This window comes from Prionailurus bengalensis, chromosome E2 (genome assembly GCF_016509475.1).
Source record: "Prionailurus bengalensis isolate Pbe53 chromosome E2, Fcat_Pben_1.1_paternal_pri, whole genome shotgun sequence".
NCBI classification, from domain to species: domain Eukaryota; kingdom Metazoa; phylum Chordata; class Mammalia; order Carnivora; family Felidae; genus Prionailurus; species Prionailurus bengalensis.
Genome location: NC_057352.1, coordinates 20160053 through 20180315, shown reverse-complemented (window position 1 = coordinate 20180315; position 20263 = coordinate 20160053).

The window sequence follows — 20263 nt, the reverse complement described above, 5'->3', positions numbered from 1 at the left end:
TCTACAACAGAGGGCACCAAGCAACGTGAAGGCCACAGCCTGGCAGAGCAAAGTATGCGCGTAGGTGGGTCCGTGTCTGCGTGCATGCGTGAGGGCACGGCTCAGGCAGTTCTGGGCCTCCCAGTGGTTCCTGGGAGCAGGAAGGCCTGTGTGTGCATGTGTCTGTGTGCATACGTGTGACTGTGAATGTGTACATGTGGGTACATGTGACGATGTGGGCGCTCGTGTGTGCGTGCCCCTCTGTGCCTGCGTGCGTGTGGGGGGCCAATGAGTATGCGTGCGTGCATACGTCCGTGTGTGCGCGTGTGACAACGGGTGTGCGATGAGCGTGCACACCTGTGTGCACATCTGTGCTTGTGAGCGTGTGTGCGTGTGGCCTGCTCTCCTGGGGCTGGGGTGGCCCCTCCGCTCCAAGAGCTCCGAGAGTTCCGGGGCCTGTTTTCCAGCTCCCTCACCCTCCTTCTCTGTGAGTGTTGACTCAGGGAGGGACAGGCAGCCTTCTTTCAGGATTTCCTGGTTGGGTAGAAGTGGTGCCTTGAAAAGGGAACAATTGTGTCCTGAGTGGACGTTGAAGGGTCTGGGTCGTGCAGTGCTCTGCGGTGCCCAAGGCCACGGGGCCGTGTGCCCACCTAGGCCGGGTTTCCAAAGGCGGCTACAGAAAGGCTTTCGCATGAGCAAGCCCACGGGACACGCTTCAAGCCTTTCGCTAATGCTCCCTGACCTGGGCCTCGTAGCTTGAGGGGGTCTGGGTCCGGAGGCCCCCGTTACAGCTGTGAAGGGGAGGCCAGCGCTCCCTGCGGACAGAAAGGCGTAAGCAAAAGAGGACCCTCCTACCTCCCCAGGCACTGGCTGCCCTGGTTCCCCCACCAGCCTCGGCCAGGTTATTCGGACCCTCTTGCCCTGCACGGGCCCCATCCCCCAAAGCCTCGGCAGATAACATGAAAATCTTTCCAGGCTGCTGGTGTCACTCTAAGAGTGAGTGAAAAGTCCAAGGAAGGCTCTGTCATGAGGAGGCCATCTGAAACACTGGCTCTTCCAGGAGGACCTGGAGCCTTGGCTCAACCGGGCGCTTGTGAGAAATGCAGAGTCCTGGGCTCTGTGGACCTGCTGAGCCAGCACCGGGGCTTCAACACGGTGCCCTGAGGAGCTGTGGAGCCCAACATTCCTAGTGTCCCCCCTCCAACCTCCTTCCCCCCCCCCCATCTTGGGTCAGGCTGAGGGCAAGGCTGCCCTGGGGCCGGGAAGCATTAGGGGTGGGGCTCCAGACCCGGAAGGGAACTGGAGAAGGTGGGCAGCCAGCCTGCCAGTGAGCCAGCCCTGGGAGAAGGCCTAATCTTCAGGACAAAGTGGGGATTTGCAGCCCAAAGGCTGCTAATAAGTTACAGCTCTTCTGTCAGCACCTGCTCTCTGGAGAGGGAAGAAACTGTCCCCAGGGCACAGGGAGCCGCCTGCCCTGCTCCTCTGGGAGGTGGTGGGAACCGGCGGATGGCTTGGAGTTCAGCTGTCCCTGAGCAGGGTCAGCACAAGCAATGGTCCCCATGGGGGGTCCCCAGAGAACTCGCAGTCCGGGCCCCCATGAGCTCAGGCCTGCGGTGCCCGTCCCCAACAGCACTGCCACCAAATCTCTCCCCTGCCAGCAAAACAGGCTTCCCCCTGACCCCTCGCATTCTCCTTCTGAAAGAGGTTTCCTCTGCCCTCTCCCACCGCAGCTGTGTGTGATAACCCAGACGCCGGGCTGTGGGAGGTGAACAGGAACCTGCCCCCCCGCCACCTTTGCCCGCCTTGGTGCCCCCAGGATCCGGGCACAGGCCTGCCCTGAGCTGGGAAGGAGGGCACAAGAGTCCCTGGGGGCTGCAGAGACTCAGTGCCTTGTGAGGCTGAGGCCAGGGGAGGGTTCCAGGGCTCTCCCTGCGCTGGGCAGCAGCGGGGATGGGGGTGGGGGTGGTGCCGGTCTCTGGCCCACACCACACTGAGCAGCCACGAGTTGGGAGGCCGTTAATAATTAACCCTGGGCCTGGGCCTTGACCTCGTGGGCCTCTGAGTAAACAGGACTTTCTGGCCAAGCGTCCGCAGCCTGCTGGAGCCTGCTGGGCCCCTCATGGCCTCTCTGCCCCTTGACCTTTTCGGGCTTTGTGGTCTAGGCCTCCTTCCCCCTCCTCAGTTGCCGAACTGGAGCAGTCTGCACGCGTGGGCCTCTCTGACCCTGCCCCAGGTCAACCTCCCACCTGTGCCCACCCCAGCACCTTTTCTGTCTGTACCCACCTCCCACCCCCAGCCTTGAAGGCCAGCATCTCTTCTTGGATGGAAATTTGCCAACAGAGTGTCTCAGCCAAGGTCTCGGCACAGCCCATCAATGCCGAACCTCTGTGGCCGGAGCGGGACTTGACGTCACTCTTATGGACTCTGATGTCTGGGCTATGCGTGATGTGTCAGACTCTGGGGCGGGGGGGGGGGGGGGGGCGGTGGGCAGGCCAGGTAAGTGGTTCCAGCTGCATGGAGCAGTCCTGGTGACAGTCAGGATCATCTGTCAAAGGCTCACATTCTAGCTCCAGTTTTACCCGAACTGGCTGTGTGACCCTTGGCCAGTGCCCTGACTCTCTGGGCCTCGGTTTCTCCATCTGTATAAGAAAAAAATGGACAGGTATCCCAGGGCTTGTCAGCTCCAGGATTCTGGACCGCATTTGGGCTTGGAGTGACTGAGGACAGGAACGGTGCATGTCCCATCCCACCCCAGGGACTCATGGACAGTCATCCGGTGGGCTCCTGCATTCCTGGCTGCCCAGCATCCACTTCCTGCCTCTAGGAAAGCCCCGGTGTTCCTTGGGGGAACCAGCCCTCGCCCTTTGTCAGGTCACATGGTTTGTTTAGGCAGGGCCACTATAGCCCGGGGCTCCAGAAGGGGGTCATGTGCCCTGCTCATGGCCAATGGGTGTCAGCCCTGAGACTTTTCCTGGAAATCCTGGGAAAAATTGTTTCCTTTGTCCAAAGTGGCAAAACGGGGGAATGTGAGCCAGTGGCTATGTCGCTGGGAGCCTGCCGGAAGGCAAAGGGACAGAAAGGGGGGCAGAGCTCATGCACGAGCACGGATTTCCACAGATGGACTCTTGCTGTGCTTGAAGCTGGTACCACCCTGGGCTTTGCCTTTACGAGACCTGTTAAGTCCTTTTCTGCTCAAACCAGCACTATACGGGTTTTCTTCTTCATTCACATATTCTCACACCCTGCTCAGACCACGCAGGGAAGGTGCCACAGACACACAATAGCCACAGGTACACGCACCGCTCACGTCTGCACGGAAAGTGTGAGTGAAGAACAGGGCCGGTGGGGAAGACAGCCTGGCTGCTGTGAGGGGCTTGAGGGGAGAATGAGTGAGCATGGAGAAGGGCTGGGCCAGGCCAGGTAGTGACCGGCAGAGGACTTGGGCCCCGGGGAGCCATTGAGAATTTTGGATGAGGGGATGGTGGGTAAATGGTTGTGGCTCACCGACAAGGGAACGGATGTGTTTGTGCTTATGTGCACACACACACACATGCACGCACACACACACACACACACTGACTTTTACAGGCAAGAAACATTCTGTGGTCCACCGTGGGAGCCCTTTGGGTCTGCTACTGCAGGGGCCTGGATCTGGTTCTGCACACGTGTGGATCAGGGGCCTCTGGTCAGTCGGGCTCTCCATCTACCTGGGACGATGTGGTTTCCGGGAAGCCAAGGAGAAGGGGGTGCCTCCTCTGCTCCACCATAGGGTAGGGGGCCATTGGGCCTCTGGAGGAGCAGAGGCTCAGCCCCACTGAAGCTCCTCAGGGCCCTCAAGGAGAGCTGGCCTCCTGGGCCTCCTGGGCCTCCTGGGCCTGGGCTCAGGGAGAGACCTCATCCTGGTGACCAGCCTGTCTCTACAACTGGCCAGTTGTGAGTCCCAGAGGCAGAGGGCTTCAGACGCACGTGCACACCATGCTTACCCGAGGACACACACACACATGAACACATAGGGCATAAAGATGATGCACTCTCGGATCACTACGGCTGTGAGCCCTGGGGTGGAGAGGTAGGGACCCTCTGGGTGGATGGGGAGTAGGGGCAATAAGCAGGGAACCCCCACCTGCAAGGCCTTGCCTGGCCCCTGGGGCTCCGGCCTGGGGAAAGCCTTCTTCACCAGCGGTGGGACCAGCTGGATCGGGGCTCTCGCCAAGCTGCTCTGCTGGCGCTTTCTCTGTTCCTCTTCCTTTCCCTGCCTTGGCCGTGGACTGTTTCAGCCCCTTCCCCATTTCTGCCTCCCGGCCCCTCCTCTCTCCAATGCTTTCATTTTGTCTCCTGGAAGGGGCCCCCAAGAGAGAGCGGCCAGGCTCAGAGCTCGAGCCCCGCGGTCATCTGCCCAGCCCTCCTCTTCAGCTGCTCCCTGCCCTGCTTCCCCACTCTGGACACAGCCCTCTCGTCCTTTGCCCTAGAACTGCCAGCACTCTGGTGGGGGGGCAGTGGCTGCAGGCCTGGCTCCTCCCCCAGCTGCTACAGCCCCTCTGCCCCCCTGGAGGCTGGCCATGGGGGCTGGGCCGTGGGGAGGCTGCAGAGCCAGGACACGTGTCCTGGCCCCACGCGGAACCCTTGCCCTGGCCACAGAGTCACACTGGTCAGGCCCAGCTCTGTCCCCTGAAATCCCTGGAGACGCAGGCAGCCATGGACTCCCCCCTACCTCCAGGTTAGGAAACTGAGCCTGGCTCGGAGCAGGAGGCGGGAGGAAGCAGGATGTGGAGGAACCCCCAGGAGAAGCAAGGTCCAGCCAGCCGTGAAGTGGGAAGATGTGCCCCACACCCTGTCATCCCTTCAGTGAGGCCTCAAGGAAGACCCGGCCCTGTAAGGGGGAGCAAGGGACCGTTTCATGGCTGTGGATCTTGCCAGAGTGAAAGCAGACACAGGGGCCTCCGTCAGGTGCAATGGGAAAAGCACCTTCCGCCCTGGGAGTCACTGTGCTCATTGCTGCCATCCTGGCCAGAGCTTGCTGGGGCCTGCCTCCAGGAAGCTCTCCTGGTCTGGACTAGAAGTGAGAAGAGCCCAAAGCAGCCGGTCTTCATTCTCCTTATGTTGAAAGTTGCAGGGACAGGACTGGGCCATCCATTCTGTCACCCAGCCTACCTGGGTCCCCGGGCTGGGCTGCCCAGTGGGGGCCAGGGCTGCGGTGGAGATGCCCTGACCGCACATCTCAAAACCTGGGGCAAGGCCCAGCTTGTGATCACTGATGGGCTGGCGTTTGAGCAAGTCCCCCAGAAAGAAGTCCTTGGGTCTAGGGCTGCCAGTGGCTATAGCAGACGACCCTGGGCAGTGTCAGGAGATGCCAGGAGCTGGAGAAAGGGTGGGTGGGGGCAGCGATCACTCTAACGTGGTGTCAAGCTGCCTGGGTTCACATCTGGCTGGGTGTCTGCTGGGTATTTTTCCCTCTTGAGTCTCAGCGGAAAATCTGGAGTGGGACTCTCCTCCCCAGATTGTGGGGTAATGTGGATAATACCCAGCGTGGCACACGCTTAGCCCTCGATCAACGTAGCCCATAGGCGGTTCAGGCCGACAGCCCTGGAGGACGGCGGAATCCAGGTCGTTTTGGACAAGGCCTGCCAACAGGCAAAGGGAAACACTCCTGACTAAATCTGCCTTCCTGGGCCCCAGCATCCTCAAGGCACAAATATGCATACACACACACATGCGCACACACACACAACTGGCTTCCCTCCCCAGGACCCAACCACCTGCTGGAAAACCAAGAGCTGCCTTTTCAAAATAATGATTAAGAATCAGCATTGACTATTCAAATTGAAACTCCCCAAACCCTTCTCTGGGGTACCCAGCTCCTCTGGAGCCTGTGGGTAAAAAGCTCTTACCATAGTGGAAAAAGTAGTCTGCCGAAACGGAAATCTTCCTCAATTTAGCTGAGTCATTTTCTCGTGGTTAAGGAAGTCCAGATCACCTCTGGCCCTTCCCCTGATGCCCATGGCCCAACCAGCCTAAAGGACCCCAATCCACACCCCCACCACATCTGTGCCTAGCTAACCCCAGGGCCCTCCCAGCAGAGCCCCTGGCAGGAAGATACCCCAGCCCTCCTGCTGCTTCCTGCAGCTACTTCCTGCTTCTGGGTGGGCGTCCGGAGCCCTGGAGAACCAGGAACCAGGGGGGCACCCCAGAGAGGACTGTGGGCCACAGTGGGGGAGAAGGGGGCAGACCCATGGCCTGGGCGGCTCCCAGGGGGCCGCGCTCTGGGTGCCCCCGGACCCACTGTCTTGGGCTTCAGTGGGGCTCCCTACAGCCAGGGATGGGGGTCTCATCCCGGATCTGAGGAGCCTGAGTCCAGGGGCTGACAGGTACCCAGTCAGGGTTTCCAGTTCAATGGAAGCTGGTGTTGGTTGGTGCCCCTGCCTGGCTGCAGGCTGTTGCCCCTCCCTTGGAGACTCCTAGGAAGCTTCCAGAGGCTGTTCTCTGGGAAGATGGAGGGTTGACGTGGGGGGGGGGCACCTTGGCGCAGCGGGGAAGGCCTTGAATGCACCAAACTGCGGTAGTTGTGCAGCAGGAAGAGGAGGCCAGCTCTGCGGATGATGTTTCCTCCTCGTGGCAGAAACCAGGGACCTCCTGGGATGGCCCTCTAGCTGAGCCCTGGGCTTCCCATCTGGGTGCTCTTCCTGGACCGACAGGGAGTCAGCAGGAACCTTGAGGCTGCCCACTTGTCTGCACCCAGCCTTCCCTCAGCTGACATGTGTCATGTGCCGTCTGGTGGCCGTCTGGTGCTCTGTGTCCTGCCTGAGAAGCGGGGACAGATATCCCTGGCCCAGGATTTCTGGGAAATTAAAGGAATGGTAGTAGGCAGTAGCCAGGAGGCCAAGCCCCAGTGTAGATGGCAGGCAGTGGACAATCCTGATGTATTTGGGGGATCAGAGGGTCCCAGGCGTAGTGAGACTAGGTGCCACTTCTTACCAACCTGGGGAGGAGCAGTGTAGCAGCAAGGACTGGGGGTCCATCCCAGCTGGGTGTCCGAGGTCACCCGGTGGAGGTCCCCTTAGGCGCGAGTGTCAGGGTGGATGGAGGGCAACCAGCTGACGTTACCTGCATTCTGGAAGCTGTGGGAAGGGACCCAGGCCTGGAAAGACTAGAAGGCCTGGAGTGGATGGTGGTGTTATTGGGGTCCACATGGGACCCCAAAACTGAAGGGCCAGGAGCACTGCAGCAGATACCAGGGAGGCCCCCCTCCCTAGAGGGCCCCTCGGTCCATCTCAGTGCCCAGCAGGCATCTGCTGGCCCGGCCCTGGGGGCTGTGTTGCCCAAAGTCACCTCACACCCACTTGGACCGGGTCCTCCCCCAGGGCTCTGGGAGCCAGTGTTTGGGAAATTAGGTGAGGGGGGCCTGGGACTAGGGTGAGGAAGGGAACTATTTATGGCTAAAAGTCATCTTGAAATTTTCAACATATTTTTTATTTTTCAAAACAAAAGCTGTACACGTGGGGTGGGAGGGGGGGTGAACCTAGCTTTGTGGGAAATGAGTCAGACAGCCATAAAATTGTGTTTTTCTGAGCCGAGGGGATTATTTTACATCTTGTGGCATGAACACACTGAAAGGAAGCCCTCGTCCTGGTCCCTGGCAGGCTTCCCTGCTTGCCAGCCTGGGCCTCCGCAGCTCCCTCCTCTCGTGAGCTGGGGACTGTCATCCTCCCAGAAGAGGTGAATGCTGTAGCTGCTTCCGAAGGCCTCGCTTCTCACCTCCTAAGCCTCTCCCTTCTCCCTCCCTAACCTACCCCCCATTCTTTTAGGCAGGAGCGAGGCCGTGAAGGGTGGTGGCCTCACAGTAGGTCCTGTCTTCACCATTTACAGTCTGAGAATCTGGCTAAGTCCAAAGGTCCTCGGAGAGCCTCCCACCCCTCATCTGGTGGCTGGCTGGTGTGGGACCACCTTCGGAGCAGCTGACAGGATACAAAGAGAGACTTAAGAGAGCACCTGCATACCATAGGTGCTCAGTAAAAGGCTTTCCTTCCCCACCGTCAAGCAGCATCCTTGAGCACAGGTGATGAGGGGCACCAGAGACAATCTGTTCCTTTGGGGGACTTTCCCAAGGCCAGAAGGACAGGAGTCCTTCCCTGTCACCAGCGTGCCCCACCCCCCACCCAGAGTCACTCCCCCCACCCCGGCTCTGGTCCCAGGCAGGGATCAGGAGGCAGAATCTCCATCCCAGGGGCTGGAGGATTCAGAAAGGTTAGGACCATAGAGTTCTGGGGACCCACTGGGGACAGGACCCTGGCTTCAGGTTATAGCTTTCAACCCCTTATCTCCTCCCAGGCAGGTGATGGTTGGGACTCGTCAGGAGAGGCTCTCCCTGGAGTCCCTCTGAAGTCTCTCACCTGTCCCTCGCAGCCCTGCCTCCACCGGCTGGAGCCACAGATCCCATGGACAGCCTGGGGCCCAGGAGACAGATGTCGTCCATGGGGAGAGACTGCTGGCAGCCTGGGGCAGGGCCAAAGTCAGGGAAAACAATGTGGGATCTGAATCACATTGACTGATTCCAGAAACCTACCACCTTCCTCCACCAGGATGGTGTGAGCCTGCTTTTTCTCCAGAAGCAATGGGAAAGAAGGTTCACTCTGTATAGATTCCATTTCTTCCCAGGCCAATGGCCAGTACATCAGACACCAGTTGTTTTGCCTGTCTCGTTTTCCCCAATTCCAGCCACGACACCCAGATTTTCCTTGGAGAACCTCCCCTCCACTCTCATTCTATGTGGTGGGCATACAGCTGACCCTCCTCTAAATTGCCTGCTGGGGAAGGAGGGCGGTGAGAACGGGACGCAGGATCGGCCTGTTGGCATCTTCCACCCTCCCAGGCACACTGGCTGGTTCAGTGATGAGCCTATCGTCCAACAGAATCCAATTCCAGGACTTTAGACGGAACCGTTCAGAAACAGAAGCTCCGTTCTGGGTTGCTGGGTGTCAGTTTGGAGGCCTTGAGTTACTGGGAACCTCCAGGCACTGGAGACTCAGAGACCGAGCCGGCACAAAGGATGGCTAAACAAGGAGTTGGAGTGACAGAGAATTCTCCATGACGGTGTCTGGCGGATGGATCCAGCCATGCCTGAAGCCACATCCCCTCGTGGTTTGTTTTGCTGATGGCACTCGGATCTATGCCTGAGTCCCGGGCACAGAGGCGGGAGCTTTGGTGAGATGTGCCAATATCATTTGTTTCTTTCTACTTAGGCCACTCAGGCTGGGATTCTGCAAGTGTGGGTAAGCCAGTTACCTAGGGCTGAGGCCTAACACACAGCTGGGCTCACTGACCACGGAAGCCTGGATATGTGGGTGAGAAGGGAGTCTGGGGGTGACCCACACTGACTGCAACCCCCTGAGGAGACCACCCTCAAGGGTGAATTTGGGAGCAGACTTCACGGGAAGGAGCTGATGATTTTCCAGTGACTAAATTAAGAGAAAGAACCAGCAGCACATTCTTTTGCCTTCATCTTTCCATCTGTATGATGGGCACCCTGAGCCATAGGGAATCGATTGGTTAATTTTGTGAGATGTTTGTCAGCATTTCTAATGCTGGAATGGAAGCTCCAGGAGGGCAGAAGTTTTGCCGAGTGTGGCTCAGCGCTGTGCCCTAGAGCTGAGGAGACCCCTGCTCCGGAAATATTTGGTGAACGAAGAAAAAGTCTGGTATTCTCACACTCCCCTGCTTGAAATCCTCCAATGCCTTCCCACTGTAGTTAGAGTGTATGAAATCTAGATTTCTTCCTGTGTCCTATGAGAAGGGTAACTGTGTCATTTATTAAGCCATCAGGGATGCTTTTTGTGAGTCAAAGGAATGCTATAAATGGTTATTCTGGAACAGTGGGAGTAAACGGAGCTTCTCGAGCAAACGGAGAAGCAAAGCTACCCCACTCCGAGGCCCCCAGGAGCTGGTCTCTGCCCCTCCCCCTCATCCAGCCACTCTGACCTTCCCCTGGGACTTTGCTCTGTTTCTCTGCCTGGAGAAGCCCTTCGGGTGCCTGGATCTTTCTCGTCACCTTGGTCTCCACCGGACACTGTCTCCTTAGGGGCCTTGCCTGACCACCCACCCGCCCAGGCAACCTCGCCAGGGGATCTGGGTTCATTTTCCTCCCTCGCAGCTCCTGTCTCCAAAGCGAAAGTGAAGGGAAGCAAACTTCCTCTCAAGAGGTGGGGAAGCGAAAGGCAGAAGAGAGGGAGGGAATGGAGCTTGGCAGACCAGCCGGGCCGGGGTCCTTCCCAGAACCACCCACAGCACGGGGCATCCCAGAAATCAGATGCTCTCTGACCTTAGTCACTCAGACACTTCTTTTAAGATGTGTTTGGAACTGGAGTTTGAATGTGGATGCTGGGGCAGGACCCCAGCAGACACACACCCGGATTGCGTGGCCAGACAGAAGACACCAGCTCTGTTTATAATGTTCCTAATTACCTCTGTCCTCCCTGATACTGGGGTTCTATAAAATTGTCACAGCCGTGTTTGTCATTTGGCTCTGGCTCGCTGTGCACACACGCGGGTGTTTGTTTACGGAACACAGACGGCAGCCGGGCCTTCATGTGGGCTCTGACACCACCCCTTTGGCTGCCACGAGGGACTGGCCCCCCTCCAGAGTTCCCAGACAGATTTGCTTCTCCGGATTCTTTAAAGCCAAAAAAAAAAAAAAAAAAAAAAAAAAAAAAAAGCCCTGAGTTTGATGATCAGGGTCCTGGCAGAAAACCAAACTTACCCCTGATGGCTCCAGTGAAGGGATGTTGACAAAGGAACTGTTTGTGGGGGTATGAGCAGGGTTGAGGGAATCGAGAAGAGATGCTGGGGTCCCTAGAGACTAGCCACAGCAGCAGCTGTCACCACTGAGGGGCTCAAGGGCAAAGTGAGAGCTAGTGCCACCAGAACCCCGTGAGAACTGGGCCCATGGAGGTCAGAGGGTAGGCTACCCAGCAGAGCCCGGAGCCCTGGGGGCATGTAGATGGGGCGCTGAAGCAAGCAGAGAGCAGGGAAGAAACGCCCAACCTCTCTCTTCTCCTCCCTCTGATCTGCTGGTGTCTACCATTGGCCAAAACCAACAGGGAGCCAGAGGCCTGGGAGGCCCTCGGTGTGGCCCACACGAGCCAGACTCCCAGGGCAGAGAAGAGGTATGGTGTGGATCCAGGGGCAAACAAAAAATAATCAGTATGGTTGGGTAACGCATTCTGGAATGCTTCTAGGGTGCAAAATCTTATCCTGTAAACATCTCTTGAGTCCCTCCACCTCTGTGCCACTAAGCCCCCTCACTGGCCTGACAAGTGCCCCGCTGCCCACTGTAACCCACCTGCCACACTTCAGCATAGTGATCCTAATGAGCAAACCCAACCGCAATGCTCTCTGTGACTACTGTTGCCCTTGGAATGTTGACCAAAGTCTGAAACCCTGCTCGTGAGAGCCTGACAGTCTGGCCCAGCTGACCTCCAGCATCACCTCTTGTCCTCCATCCCCGACCTTGCTTCACGCACTGTGGCCACACTGGACACTTAGCAACACCTAGAATGTCATGATCCTTCCCACTTCTGAGGTCTGTGTATGCTGCTCCCTCTGCCTGGCTTCCCTACTTACAAATCCCTTCAGGTCCTTCAGAGCTCAGCTTAGAAGTCATATTCCTAAGGACAACTTCCGTGAGTCCACAAAGTGGGCGAAGGCTCTTTCTCATCACCCCTGAACATCCTTGCTTCACAATATGCGTCCCAGCTGTAATTAACTAATCAATTGAGTAATTGTCTGTTTGTTGTCTGTCTCCTCAGAGAGCCCGAGAGTGCCCCAAGAGTCCACTTTGTCTGTCTGGTTTCCTTGTCTGCTTCAGCACCGTGCCTGGCACATAGTAGGTGTTCCACAAATACTCGCTGAGTGACTGAAGGGAGAACTTCCAGCTCCCAGTGATGGCAGGCTAGATTACTTGCACCTATCTTGCACTGAAATCAACTAAAAATGCTGCATAAATTTTTTAAAAATACGGTCAAAGCACAAAAGTGTTGCAGTATAAAAGGAATTTCCAGGCCAAAACCGAGGGGAAAAGGAATACAGACAGGTAAGCAAGAGGAAAAGCCACTTTTTTTCTTGAGGTATTTTCTGATCCCAGTGAAACTGAGTTCTATTTTGACAGCCTCATGGAATGAGAGAGATAGAAATCAAACCCCAGGGCACATACAGGTGGGGCATATAATAAGATACCATCCCACATTGATGTGGGACTCTAAAGGGTTACACCCTCGGGGTAAGGGTGAACCAGAAGTAGACCAGCTCTCACAGGATCTTGCAATCTAAATTCTCATCTGGATGGGTTAGGGAAACTCAAGCCGTAAGGTTGATTGAGGTGGTCCTCAATCAAAAAACCAGTATTCTTTAACATTTGGCAGGAGCAAGTAAAAATGCTCTCCAAGTAGGTGCTTTTGTCCTAAATTTCAAATTTTTCTTTCAGATAATTTTTTTTTCTAAAACAATGACCAGCACACAGTCAAATATGATCAGACACACAAGAAATATAAGACACTAAGAGTAAACATTAGAAGAATCAACAGAACACTGAAATAGACCCTTATGACTTCAAATTATTGACTATAAAAGAACTGTGCATCTAATGTTTAAAGAAATAAGACATGCTTAAAAATAACTGCTGGGGGTCCACCTGGGTGGCTCAGTCAGTTAAACATCTGACTCTTGATTTCAGCTCAGGTCATGATCTTGCAGTTTGTGGGTTCAAGCCCTGCACTGGGGCTCTCTGCTGGTGGTGCAGAGCTTGCTTCAGATCCTGTCTCCCTCTCTCTGCCCCTTCCCTGTTCATGCTCACCCTCTCCCTCTCAAAAATAAAATAAACATTACAAAAATAACTGCAGAGAATGGGAATTTATAAAAAGTGACATTGCAGTTCTGAAAAAAAGAATCAAGATGAATCTCTAGAAATGAGAACTACAATAACCACCATCAAAAACCCAATGAATGGATGTAACAGCAGAGTAAACACAGCTAAGAAGGGAATTGGGGAATGAGAAATGTCAGAAGAAATGATTACAAATACAGTGCATAGAGACAAAAAGAGAATATGGAAGAGACAGCATGAGATAAAGAGGAAGAGAAGGTCTAACATACGTTTAATGTTATCCCCAAGAGAGTAGAGAAAAGAATTGGAACGGAGGCAGTGGTTTAAGTGTTAACAGGTAAGAATGTTTTGGAACCGATGAATGGGATGCATTGAACCACTTAACGATCAGCTATGGCTTGGTGATAGAACTCCATGTTTCAGACAACCCAGAGCTCAAAAGATACTGATAGGAGATTCTAGACCCAGTCTGTTCTTGGCCAAGGGCCATGATGTCATACAATACCAAGATCAATGTAGCAAAGGACACAAGAATAGGGTGAAAACTCAACCCTTGCCTGTCTCTGCCTCTGCAGCTCACCCCCAGCAGCATCCTCCTGTTCTTTCTTCCTCCTGCAGGCCTTACTGCCCAGTTACTGGGAGAGAGCAGAATGCCATTCCCTAGGGTCCCTTCACGGTCAATTGGGGGTGCAGTGGCATGGCTAGGTGAGGTGATGGAGGCCTCTGTCCCACGCTGATTCAGTACTGATGGTGCCATCCTCCTCCCAGATACTGTGATTCTTCTCTCCTCTGTCCCTAGTCTCCTTGTTCTGTGGATGGGCTCCAGTCTTAGGTCTCGGGGAGACTTGGGAGAGACTTATTGACCAGATGGCTGATATAGTCTGGCCCTGGCTGGGGTGCCAGGATCTGAAAGAGGAGGGGATGCTAGAATGTCCCTTTGCAGCAGCTGAAGAAGGTTCAATGATGCCAGCACCACCTTAGTCCTCCAACATGGGCCGAGGAACACTAATGTTCCTGATTATCCAGCCCACCAGCACCACCTATGACCTGGATGGCAAGTTTCTAGAAGCTGGGCTCCAGAGACAGGAAAGGAATCACCCACGCCTGGGTCCTACAGCCCTCTGGCTTCTACCCCTGAGCTCTCTTGGGCAGGAGAGTGACCTGGCTGGCAGGCGGGTAGTTTGTTTCTGACTCACACTCCCCTCTTGGCTTCCAGGAGGCCTGGTCCAGGTCCTCCTCAGTGTGACTCGTCCTGGGATCAGGTTCTTGTGGTTGCTCTGTTCTGGAGGGACAGCCATTCATCATCTTGCCTCTGGGAATCCCGGCACACCTCTCAGACATGCTCAAACAGAGAGGCTGCCAAACCTGCGCCGGGTCACACAGCAGGTGTGTGGCGAGGCTGGGACACACACGGTCTCACGCCCCCGGTGGGTGGGAATGCAGGCCAAGCCCTTGTGTAACTAGCATCGGGACCTGAGTTCTGTGAGCAGCTCCACAGTGAAGGCTCACTGAGGCCCTGGTCCCGCCCTCGTCCCGCCCTCGTCCCGCCCTGGCCCTCTGGCATGTGCCAGACTCCCCCACCCCCAGCAGCAGGTGCCTCCAAACCTCTGTGCTGGGCAGGGAGGGGGAAGGGGGGTACCGGCCGCAAAGCCCTGAACTGCATCTCTCAGCCCATGACGAGTGAAGATGAGGGGAGTCATGTGGGCCCCCAAACCCGGCTCTGCAACGTCTCTGACACGCCAATCCAATTTCTGGAAATCTCCAAAATGTTCCAAACAATATGCAGCTGATTTAATTTTAAAAATTAAAAAACTAAAGGAAACTAAGTTGAGGAATGTTGGGTGGAGGCGGGGGAGGGGGGAGGGTGTCGTGGAATAAAGCCAAAGATGAGAGTCTTAGGAAAACACGAGGCTTTCACTCCCCTGGGTGGATTTGTGGGTGGAGAGGGTCAAACTATGCCACGGGTCGGGATGTGTAGGAGCCCAGGTGCTGATGTCGGCCCTGCCCTGGTCTTGTCGCTGGTCCTGAGAGTCAGGGCTCCTCAGCAAGCCCGGGGTGCAGCCGGTGAGGTAGGAGACCCGAGCGCGCTGCTCCCCTTTCTAGTTTGGCTCACACCCCCCAGGCAGCACTGCCCCACATAATTACATAAACTGCGCATCACTCAAGATGCTCATCGCGCCTCTGACACATTTCGGGCTGGGAGCCATCATCCCCACCTCCCCTCGGCTCAGGGGCCTGGCCATGACTCACATGCCTCCACCCCTCCCAGGTGAGACCGCTCCTCAAATAGAGGTCCAGCTTTGGTGAACTTGGGAATTGCTCTTGGAAGGACCCTTCTGGGCACAACGAACGCTCCTCCAGCCCAAGGCTCAGAATCAGCCCCAAGTTCAGACGCACACAGCACACCCCTGCAGCCATGCCCGCGCCCACACGGCACCACTCTCCCCGGGGGACGCCCGCGGCCCGTGACTGCCCTCTCTCCTTTCTGCTGCGCCGCACCAAGCCCAGCGGACTGACGACTTACGGCCTCCTGGCCTCCCTCAATACCCACTGCCCTCCCTTGGTTCTGCAAGTGGCATCCAACTGTTTCCTGTGCTTGAGCACGGAGGTGGGGTGCCCGAGAGCTGCCTGCCTTCCTTGCTTGAGGAGTTTGCTCATTAACTTGAGTTACTCTCATGTTGGCGTTCCTGGCAGCGAAGGGAAACGCAAGGCCGGTTTCCAGAGAGCTTTCCTGTTGGTGGCCCCAGCTCTGAGGAAGCTTGGTCAAGGCTGCCTCCCACCTGCCTCTGTGGCCCCTCCTCACCCCTCCAGGATCCCAGTCAGGTCTCCCCACAGGGCTGAGGGCAGCCCCTCTCCTCACTTCCTGGGCTCGAGCTAGTCAGAGCAAATGGGAGCTATTTGGCCCAAGTGCTGAGATGACCGAGTGGGGAAGAGAGGGCGGAAGAGGGGCAGGAGGTGTCTCCCCAACTCACACCACACATCCTTCTGCTCTCCTGCCACCAGCAAGGGGGAGGCAGGGCCACCTTACTCGCCGAGGTCCCAGATTTACAAATACAAGGGAGTTAATGGGGGGGGGGGCGCGCCTGGGTGGCTCAGTTGGTTGAGTGTCGACTCTTGATTTTGGCTCAGGTCATGATCTCATGGTTCGTGAGTTCGAGGTCGGAGCCTGCTAGGGGTTCTCTCTCTCCTTCCTTCTGCCCTTCCCTGCTCATGTTCTCTCTCTCTCTCTCTCAAAATAAACAAATAAACATTAAAAAAAAAAAGAAGGGAGTTAATGGGAGGCCTGTGAGGTTGCGAGGAGGGTTCTCTCACGATTTGGGGGAGGCTGATGCCCCAGTGAGAATGTTTTCACTGACCAGAAGTCCTCACTGAGGATTCTGCACTTGTATCAAGAAGCTTTTCCTAGGACAAGCACATGGGCACCTTTGTTGGCTCCAGAGCTCTCAGTGAAGGCGAATTTGACCACTGGACTCAGCCTTCAAGGTCACTGGCAGGAGGGCTGTGCGCAGTGGAGAAGTTCATTAAGCATTTTCTAAGCAGAGAAAAGGCATGGAGGGAAGGGCGTGGGGGAGGGGAACCGAAGCAACATTAAAATGGTTTCAATAATTTGGTTATTCTGGGTGCAAGGCTTCTGGCCTAATTATTCTGACGACTATCTCCTTCCGCGGGACTTTTCAGGGACCGGGGTGTGCCTTTCCCCACCCCCTCTGCCTCCTGCCCTAACACACAGTAATCTCGTTACCTTGAGCCAAATGTCTCACAAGCTTTGCCTGTTTACCTTTCACAACAACTGGATGACTGACGTGGTACTCGTTTTGCATACATTTTGCATAAAAGGAAACCGAAGCTCGGAGCAACAGACGCCACACAGTCAGTACCAGGCACAGCCAGGGCTCGGTGGGGGCCGGCCCCGCACGGCCCACCTGCCAGGGCCCAGCCTGCTCAGGGGATGGGAGAAAGAGGAAACATTTATCACCCGTGAACAAATGGCTTTCTTCCAGAATCCAGCTCTCTGCATCCCTCAGGCATGTAGCAGGCCAGGACGTCTGGGTCTGATACATCTGCTTTCGCGAAAACTGCTAGCCTACTACGTGCCGAGCTCTGCAGGAGAGCGTCAGAGGCTTTCAGCCCGCGCTCGCCGTCCTTGGTCCCAGGCGGGTGGCGCTTGCAATACTGAATCAGACGTATATTGAAGCATCACAGACACCAGTGTCTTCAAATTGTTCCGCGATAAATCCTTTGTCCCGTGGACTTCTGGGGTAAGGCCAAATTAAACTGCTGCCAGGTAGGGCTCATTCCCTATAAATCAGTGGGAATGTGGTCACACGAATTTTAAATATCAGATTAAAATCAAATTAGTGGGAAAATTTGGAACAAATTGCCTTCAAGTACAGTGAATGAGTCTATTTTTAAAATGTTGCCGCACCAGGCAAAAGAGTGAAGCAAACACATTTCCTAACAGCGAGTCGACACCGTGATGGGAGTGATTTGTCATGCTTAGTCACTGTAATTGCTGCAGCAAAACTGAGGAATCAAATAAAACGTGTTTGCAAATTGTAAATCACTCCGGGAGGCTACTTCAGACGGGTCCTAACCTGATGTTGAAGGTCACAGCACCTCCCTCTGGGGCAGGCAGACATCTCTCTGACACCACCTTGTCCCTATTCTCCGGGCAGGGGCTGCGCCTTGGGTCCAGCCGAGACCATCGCCCAATGTGCTGGAGAGAAGGGCCGCCATAAATCAGCTGTATGTCCTCACCAGCATGGGTTCCTGGGGGGCACCCAGAGAGCGCTTGGGCTGCCTCCAGAGGGAGGTGGGGGGGCTCCCTGAGGCCTCCACGGCTGGGCCGGGAAGTGACAAAGGCCGCTCGAGGAGAGCCTTTCTTTCTGGTGAGAGGTTGGCGGCTATTTGCCAAGGAGGAGAAATATCTTCAGATCTAGAAGGCTTGGGACAGGCTGTGATGGCTCCCTTCAGGCCGTCTGGGTCACTGGGTGACATGCTCTGGCCCTAGACCACCATGTTTGGCCACTGGTGTTCCCATCCTCCGACCAAAGTCCCTCAATATTGACTTTGCCAGTCATCCTGGAGTGGGGACATAAGGGGAGATGCAGAGAAACCCTCTTTGCTCCCCGTGCATCTGAGCAGCTCCGGCAGCCCTGGGACATATTGCCCTGCCTCTCCCCAACCCTCTCCTCTCTTCCAGAAAGCTGACCATCTCTTGGGGGCTGGCTAGTCCCTGCTTCTGGGGCTTAGCTAACCACCCAGAAGTGCTGAGGATTACCTAGAATCGGATAGTTTACCTTTTTTAGGCCTCTCGTTGCCTCCCATAATGGTGAATCCTGGTTCCTCAAGCCACCCAGTGGACTCTTGAATGGAAAGGAGGGGGTGAGGATGTTTGTTAAAGAAGCAGAGAGGTGAGTTGCAGAGAGATCCGTGCATTCAGACGCACGTGTTAAAGACGGGCTGCAGGCCAAACACGGGCCAAATTCAGCAGGAAGCCAAGAGAGGCAGGATCCCAGGCAAGTTCATGTAATTTGGTTTCAGGAGTTCATGGTGACCTTGGAGAGAACAGTTTCCCCGGAGGGTGAGGGTGATGGTGAAGGTAGAGGGTGGGGACAGGGAAGATGAAGGTCAGAGAATGGCTCTCTGGGTATATAAAAACCACAAAGGACTTTTTTTTTTTTTTTTTTTTTTTTTTTTTTTTTAACAAACCAATTTCCATCCCAACTTGATGGGTGTAAGAAAACTAACTACCTCTTTAAGCCCACCTCAGGTGGGCCTCCAACTATGGCCTGGAAAATGGGGATAAGGAAAGGTCCTACTTCTTGGTTCTGCCTAGAAAAGTCTTCAGAACAGCAGAAGATTCTTTTCCTGTGGTCTTTGCCCAGCCTCTCTGGGCTTCTCATGGCAGCTGGGCAGTGTGAACCCCTGTGCCCTGCTCCCCTATCAGTCATGCCTGCTTCTGAGAGTTTAGCTACTCTTCTTGCCCCAAGTGCCCACCCTCTCTGAAATCAAAGGGGAGCTCCCGGGGCTTAGGCCCCACGGGGTTCCTGACACAACCTTCTGCCGTTGTCAGGCATGGGCAGTGGGCTTGGGCGCCGTGAATAAAGAGAAAGGGCATCTTTGGAAGCTGTCACGCAGGGAGTCCTGCTCCTAGTGGGTGGGGCCAGAAGGCTAGAAAAATAATAAATAAAAACAAAAGTGAAGGGAAGCAAAGCTCTTGGGTGCCAGAATGGGGCTGGCTGAGGCTGTGGCTGCCTGAGTAATGGGTTCCACATTTGTCTGGCTCTGTCTGCAGCGACCAGGATTGAGGATGCACAGTGGGCCTTGCAGGGGGCTGGAGGGGATAGCCCAGCCGTGGCCAGATCTAGGCATGCCCTTGTGATGGCCCCATCCCGGGCTGGCCACGACGTGGCTGAAGCATTGCTGCGAGCTCACGCTCTTGAACCCCGGGCCTCCTTCCTACCCCCGCCTGCAGCTCCTGGGTCCCTGCCGGCCTGCACAGATTGTTCGCGTTATTAATGCCGTTTTCCCAGAGATTCCATCTGGCTTTTTAATTGCTCTGGGATGGGGCTAGGATGCTTTGATAGTGAATTGGTATCTTTCCTATGTCTCTGCTTACGTCAAATGCTCCATCCACAGAGAGGGGTTGGGGGAGGGGAGAAGGGGGGGGGCGCGTCAAGAGAAGGGAGATAGCATAATCTCTCACAGAGACCAGAAAGATCTTTCAAAGGTGCTAGCGGTTTAGTTCTATTTAAGGAAAAGAAGAGAAAGCCCTTCCCCCACCCACCAGCATAGGAACTAAACGGACGCAATAGCGCCACCTCCACCGCCAGCGCCGCCGTCCAGGCAAGGGGCCCTACCCCATGTGTGCAGAAAGTCTGCTGAGGAGCGACGTCGGGGTTTCTCCTCTCCCTTGACCGGCCTCCCTCTTTCTCTCCCCCCGGCCCCCCTCTCCTCCCATGAAATCAGCAGCGTCTAGAGGAGGCCTGGCAGGTTTGTGCCTGGGAAGGAGGGGGCGGAAGACCTGGGAGGGGCAGACACTCCTCACCAGTCCCAGTGGCTCATCACAGGTGTCAGGGCCAAACCCCACGTTCACAAATTCCCAGGAGATCCAGGAGATAAGGGTGACATCCACGACAGCCAGAGCTAAACCATTGGGAGGCATCTGGCAGCAAAGAAGGTGTGCCTCCCTCTCTCCCTTCTACCTTTGCTTCCTCCCTGGAGGCTGGTTCCCCTGAACAGTGCTCTCAAGGGGCCACCAGGCTCAGACGGCCCACCGAGGGGTGAGGCCCCTGCTACCTCTCGTGAAAAAGTACAAGGCAGGGGCATCTAGGTGTGTTGGATCGGGTCCATGGCCAGGTCTTAGATCAGACTGCTGCCTCCAGGAAGCCTTCCCTGGTGGCCTCTGTT